Source organism: Ostrea edulis, chromosome 8 (assembly GCF_947568905.1).
Source record: "Ostrea edulis chromosome 8, xbOstEdul1.1, whole genome shotgun sequence".
Lineage (NCBI taxonomy): Eukaryota > Metazoa > Mollusca > Bivalvia > Ostreida > Ostreidae > Ostrea > Ostrea edulis.
In genome coordinates this window covers 33,164,802-33,172,301 of record NC_079171.1, presented here as the reverse complement: position 1 = coordinate 33,172,301, position 7,500 = coordinate 33,164,802, and the positions used below count along the sequence as shown (strand labels likewise).

The 7,500-nt window shown below is 32.6% G+C and overlaps 1 pseudogene; it reads right to left on the bottom strand.

Moving 5' to 3' along the window:
• Window positions 1-826: 826 nt before the first annotated feature.
• LOC125656164 (uncharacterized) lies at window positions 827-3,303 on the bottom strand (annotated as a pseudogene).
• Window positions 3,304-7,500: the final 4,197 nt, after the last annotated feature.

Here is a 7,500-nt window from a genome sequence, read left to right as displayed (position 1 = left end):
ACTGTTTCATGTGACCGCAATACATAGTCAAAACACCAATTTTTAGATCGGCCCCAGCGTAATCGATGGCGACATCTCTGTACTAAATTGTCCCAGATCTCCATCTCGTCTACATAATCTTCTACTATGGTTAAATTCTCCACTTGTTGTATTCCCTGGCGGCGTCTCGCTCTTAAAACTCTCCGTGTATCCATGACTGAAGGTCAGACAAGAATGACTGTAGAAACCAGTTGACGTACAGGAGTAGTGAGGGGTATAGTCTGTGGGCTTTGCAGGCAATGACGTCATCATGACCCCATCTATATAGGTCAAGGCCAAGGTCACAAAAGGAGGTCAAATACTAGGTCAAAAAGTAGGTCAGATACAAGGTCATAACAAAGTCAAGGACAAGGTCATACCAAAGTCAAGAACAAGGTCATAAAGTCTGAGGGCATCTTATCCGTCTGAGGGCTAATAAAGCATCCAAATAAGTCACGATATATGTCAGGATCGTCTAAGTACAAGGTCATAGAAGAAGTCGACACAAGGACGGTATAAGATCAAGGGTAAACAAGGTCATAAATGTCTGAAGGTAAGACACACTCAAAACAGTCTGAGGTCAAACCATCTGCAGGCACATACATATATAACCGATGTAAGGGACTTCTCGTATACAGGAGCGTGTACAGGGAGACTTGGAGAAAGCCAGGGTTCTTATTTCATACTCTTAAGGTACGTGTTTTACTATATTTAAGTTTTATGTAAAAGATAAATTCAGTGTGCATGTATTACTATTACCCAGTTTTTCAAAATTCTCAAAGACAGAAAAACAAAACTAAAAAAAAAAAATAGTACAAAGCTCTTTACGAGATTTATTGTTGACAAAATAAGAATAGTAACTATTATATACAAAAGAAATTTTCACTATCAACCCGTAAAATGTTCTTTATGTTCCGTTTACTGAGAAGTAATTCTTTCACTATAAATTGTATGTCTTGTGATACCCGTTCCTGTAACACTTCGAACACTTGAAACTCTCCGGTAATCCGAAATGATCTGTGGTTGGGTAAATCTTTTTTCGAAGGCGTTGTTTTCATGAATAGTTTTTCCCTTATTGCAGAGTTGTAAATTTTACGCGTTTCTTCTCTGGTTCACCATACTTGTCTGCGAGATAATTTATTATTATCTCACTCTGTTCCATATCATCAGACATCCTCTTCTGTAACTTTTGTAGGACTTTGAACTCCCTGGACGCAACTACCTGAACCACGTTTGGTTCATATAATCTTTTTTCCAATGCTCTCAACTTCTGATGATTTTTCCGTCTTTTAAAAAAAAAAATAATTTAAAAAAAAAAGAATGATTAAAAGAACCCCGGAATATACGGGAATAAAAGCATGATTATATTCCTTTTTTTTTCTATATACATGTATATTAAATTTACCGAAGTGTAGTAAGAATGGAGTCCTCTACATTAATCACTGTGTCTTCTTCTGGTTGAGGAGGGGGGTAATTTTCATCATGCACTGATCGCGATGTCGAGCCGCTAAAGTTACTTGTAGTTGTAGCGTAACTAAAAAAAATATTTATACAAAAATATATTTACTCTAATAATAAATATTTTTATCATTGATATTCTTTAAGTAAAATATGAACAAAGAATAAAGATATCCTAACCTTTTCAGAGGTAGTTCTGATGTCATAGGATTTTTTTTAATTCCCTCGCTATTTTTTTTAGGGAGGGAATGTGTGGGTAGGGTCTCCACTTTTGATGTAGGTTTTACATTTACATTCTTCGTTAGCAGAGTCTTTAAAAGAGAAGGCCCTGTTGCTTCAGATGGTGTTTCTTTTTTAAGAAGAGTGGAGGAAGACCTTTAAGATAAAAAAGAATATAAAGGATAATGGTTAATAATGAAATTACAATAAGTTAACCTCTTTTTTTTTTTTTTTTTTTTGTTATTGTCCTTTTTTTTTACTGAACAAAAAGAACCAAAAAAAAAAAGTGATTTGAAAGCAGCGTATAAAAAAGAAGAGAACGTTTTCAATACACAATTAGTCAGATCTTACAACATAGAATGCAATTACAAAATACTTACTGCGTTGTAAATTCATCCAAACTCTCCAATAACTGCTCAAAATCTGTTTCATCACTATTACCAAAACAAATAAAATGAAAATAATTATCGTATTTATTATCGTAAGGGTGTTACCTTTTTATTTCTTGTGGGTTTTTGTCCTATAGAATTGAACTTACCAAAGAAAAATTAATAAATAAAAATTTTAAAAAAAATAACTATCCTGTTATTCATCATAAGGATGTTATCTTTTTATTTCTTTTAATCTGTAAAAAAAACAAAACAAAATGAAATCATGGGGTGTTTTCCTATAGAACTGAATCTTTACTTATTCAGCGTTTGAAATAGCCGTACGTCCGACCGACCGAGACGCATGAATTTTGTCACGGGCGCTCTTTTTTTTTTTTTGAATAGACGTCCGACTGGACTGTTAAAATATCCGCTAAATGAAATTTAGATAAATAAAATCTCTGACCGTACGAAATCAATAAACTAGTCAAATTGTTTTTAAAATACATTTGATTGGAATGGAAGCTATGGACGACAGGACTATAAGAACGACAGATTTTGCATTTCTGTGCATATTTTAAGCCATGTATGTGCTATGCATCAAACTAGTACAGCGTATAATGTAGTGCATTTACAAATAATAATAATAATAAATAAAGGAATTCAGATTCTGAGCTAATTTTGCTTTTAAAAACAGAAACGATTGTTAGACATACTTAAAGAAAACTTACGAAAACGGAAGGTATTCATCAGCCATGTTGATTTTAATCTCGGTCCTTGATGTGTAATGACCACAGTCCTCCACATCTTTATACCCTCCAAAGATGAAAATCGCGAGGTGATTGAAGGAAAGGGTTTTCCGGGAGGCGGTAATAATTAACTTGTATGAGTTTTCCATTTTTAACTTTTAATTTTGATATGTGAAAAATAAAATATCCTTTAGAATTAAGAGAATTAAGAGGTTGACACTTCGTGACGACGCACTATGACAATGCATATGTAATTAACCTAATTCATCATGTTCATATGACGTATGTTTCGTTTTAATTTAACCCGGTAAATTTATTCTGGCTTCAAAAATACCGCTCTGTCACGACATACCTGCGCAGAAGTACAATGTGACCTGATAATTGCTGTTTTATAATTACTGTTTTAACATGTCCTAAGCTATGAATTATACACAGATTTAGTGTGTAAATCATTAAATTAAACTAAGTAACTTTCTGAGGGAATAAAAAAAAATATATATATGTGTGTCTTTATACAAATTTAGCCCTATAATGTGTATGTTGTATATAGTATACATTGACGGATTCAGAGGGACAATTTCGTCAGAAAATTTTACAAAATAGGGTAAAAATAACGCATTTGGAGAGTGAAACCCTCCCCATCCTCTTCTAAAACCAAAAATAATAGTGGAACCCATCCCCTCCCTCCCATTGAAAAAAGTCCCTGGATCCGCCACTATATTATTATTACCAAACTTAGTCCTCAGCATCACGATGATATAACCGTGATTTTTATTGGTCAACCCTCACGAGACTAATTTGGAGATTGTGAACCCCAGATAAGATTAAGTCGAAAATGGCTACAGTCATGTTATTGGTTTTAATCTGCGTTTCCACAGTAGGCTTAACTTTTTCCAAGTCAATAAAAACATGCACTCTCCCCTGTAGAGAAATTACGGTTTTTTCTGCTAAGGTGAGAGATGTTTACGTAACTTCGTGTCACCTACAGAAAGTGACAATAATAGGTGACCCGAGCGCCGTGCGAATCCACCCTCGCAGACCTCTGAAGTCTAGGAACTCACTTTGTGGTAAGCAACTTTTCAATACAATTTAGAAAATTTAACTATGCACGCCTAGTGACTGTGCATAATCATGTACATGTAGGAGTCTGAAGTTTTTTCAATAATAGAGCTAAAAAATACACCCTAATAGAAAACACGTGTTTTTATTTTAGTAGGGTGTGTGGGTTTTTTTTTTATTTTATTTTAACTCTATTATTGAAAAAAACTTAAGACTCCTGTGGTATAATGTATTTGTGGGAATATTTACTCCACAATATCATCGGGTTCGTTACCCCAAATACAGACTGAACCAAAAATCTCGGAGAAATATACATATTAGTTTTAAGCATAGAAAATTAATATCTCGCCAGCTTGTTATTATCAATGATCAGATGAATATTTGTATAAAGATATACTACCTACCATTCTTGTGTGTGCGTATGTTTATGTTCTAAAAAAACACGAAAATTTAAGATTTTTTTCATATTTTGAGACGCCCCCTCTGAATTCTTTTACAGAACCCTTTCGCGTGATTGGCGTGAGAAAGACAACAGAAAGGCGACGTACACGTAAGTCACGATAATTATTACTTTGTAAGAATTAAAACAAATGGGGTACATTATCAAATACAAATAAGTAGAGTCACACAGATGAGTATACCAATAATACACTGTCGCTATGACACATTATCTCAAGATACCCATCAATTTAGAACGCATACAGCAAAAAGGCCATTCATTTCAAGCCATTGGTAAGCAGAATAAAAGATGTCAAGTGACACTGATTATTGCAAGAACCCACAAAGAACATGAGATACAACTTGTATACATTGTAATTATCTCTGTTTTAGCAAGTACAAGAGGTCCAGAAGTGTCAACAGAAGTGTCAAGAGTACCTCAGAAAGGTAAGGCTTTTGGTACTCACACGACAATACAAAGTCTAAATTAAACGCCCTCCAGTTTTCAATGAAAGCACTTTTGTAAACAGTGAGGACCATTGGGAAATAACAAAATAGAAAATCACCAGATGAAACTTATCATTTTGTTTGGTTCTGAAATTCAGATTTCTGACTTCAATATTAACATTAACAACTGTGAACAACTACCTTTTATGAAATTGTAGCATTTGATATTTAGTCACAGTTAAAAAATTTTTTATAATTATTTATTGCATTTAATTTTGTTGATTTTTTTTTTATAGTTTCAACACAAACAACTACACAATGGAGACCCAAAGAGAGACTCTGGAATTTGTTGACCAAACAAAATATGGTCACAGGTTAGAATTTTCAAAAGAAAATAAAAAAAAAAATTGCATTCATATTTTTAGGCATTATTTTGATGTAGTTTACCCCTGCATTATTTCTTTTTCCCATTTTTACGAAATGACAATGTCTTCTTGAGCACTAAGTTTATCTCTAGATAAGGTCTTAGGAGCAAGTATTATCCACCCAATTACATATGATTATTCTATTATCAAATTTGGACTCAATGACTTTCTCATTCTACCTGCTTTTTTTTTAATTAAAAGTACTTCCTATTTCAGGAGTGCCCAACAGTGTTGAGGAAGATGATGATGATTTGTCAAATGGTAATGTAAAAAAGATAGAAATTAAAATGATCTTAAGATCAGATTTTTTAAATATAGCTTAATTTCATCCACATCAAAATGTAAAGGTTGTATATAATAAGCAATCATTTTTTTCTTGGCATTTATTAAATATTTTCCTTTAATGATATCAATTAAGATCAAATATTTTAACATATAGTTTAATTTTGTCCACATTATAAGATAAAGGTATATATGATAAAGCAATCATTTTTTTTTCTCTTTGTGCATCAAATATTTTCTTTTAATTGATATATTTTTCCTATATAAATAGGTTTTCTGGCATGGGCTGTTACAATAACAGTTGCAGCTAAAATTCTTATTGTTGTCATCATCAAACTGAGGGCAAAACTTCACCAACATTACCAGCTGTTGAATGCATCTCAGATGACGAACATGTCAGTAAACGCAACTAGCTCACAGACCTCTGACCCAACGAATACCAGTTCGTCCACCCAAACATCAGACATGACCTATCCAGAGACCTCTAGGCAAACTCAAAATGTGTCCGTCCAAACACAAACACCGCCAAAAACAACAGCTACTTCAACCCAAACCAAATCTCCTCTTGCAGAAAAAAGAAGAATGCAAACCAGAGCATCAGCCAAGCAACTTCAGAAAAAATGATTTTTTCTCTCCTCTTGAGATTCTTGTAAAATTCAGTATGCAAGTATAATAGAGTATTCTGTAAATTATAAACAATGCACTAGTCATATTTTTTAATGACTGACTTGATAGTGGAGAAAGGGACATAATTCATCTATATATTTTTGGGGTCTTTTGTTGAGAAAAAAATGCGAGTAATCATTAAGAGTAAATGTCCACATGTAAAATAGAAATTTAATCTGTGGTAGTCATAATGTTTTTTATATGGTTGCCTACTTCCTTTTTATCATATGATGGTTGTGTATAACATTTCATGTGTGAGCACCATTTATTAATGAATGAGAATGTTTTGGCAAATGGACATTAAAAGCAAATGTTCATATTTTGTAATACATTTTTTTTTTACTTACCTTTACATTGTATCTTTTTTTTGGTATCATTGGAATTTTGATACTGATTTATGGGGTTGTTGACATTGTATTTACCTCTTAATTTTACCTAGGGGTGCAGGTAACTAAAGTTTATTAATTAAAATATCATTTTTATTCTTTTTTCGATAGACGGGTAACGAAAGGGTAAAACTTTTCACACTTTGATAATCTATCATTGAGAAAAGTTGATGTTAAAATAAATATCAATGTGATGCATGATTTTTACATTTTTATACCTTATTTTTATTGTAGTGCTATCATTTGTTGAGAAAAATCAAAATTTGAAGTGGATATGAAAGTAAATATCCATGTGATGCAACAGTTTTGATATGTATGATTTTTTATTGGGATGCCTGCAATCAAAGGGGAATAATTCCCATTCTTTTGTTTCTTTATGTATTAACAGGGAGGATTGTCTGTGTAAATATTTTGATATTTTCATTAACTTTAGAATTCAGAACTTTGTTCTGAATTCTGAAGTTCATTTTAATACATATATATACATGATGTATGGTTTTTACATTTTTATACCTTATTTTTATTGTAGTGCTATCATTTGTTGAGAAAAATCAAAATTTGAAGTGGATATGAAAGTAAATATCCATGTGATGCAACAGTTTTGATATGTATGATTTTTTATTGGGATGCCTGCAATCAAAGGGGAATAATTCCCATTCTTTTGTTTCTTTATGTATTAACAGGGAGGATTGTCTGTAAATATTTTGATATTTTCATAAAGTTTTTAATGAAAAAAAAGCGACTTCATATTATCATTTGAATGGACAAATTGTGTAAGAAAGGGTGTATGTACAAGTTAGCTACTAAATATAATTAGGGCTCCGCATCAAAGATGCGGGAGCCCTATAGTAATCACTTTGTCCGTCCAACTGTCCGTCAACACTTTCTTTGTCACACAATAACTCGTGGTATTTATCCTATGAACTTCATACGCAGATATAGCATGGATAGAGGGAGACACTTATAGATTTTGGTGTCAAAGGTC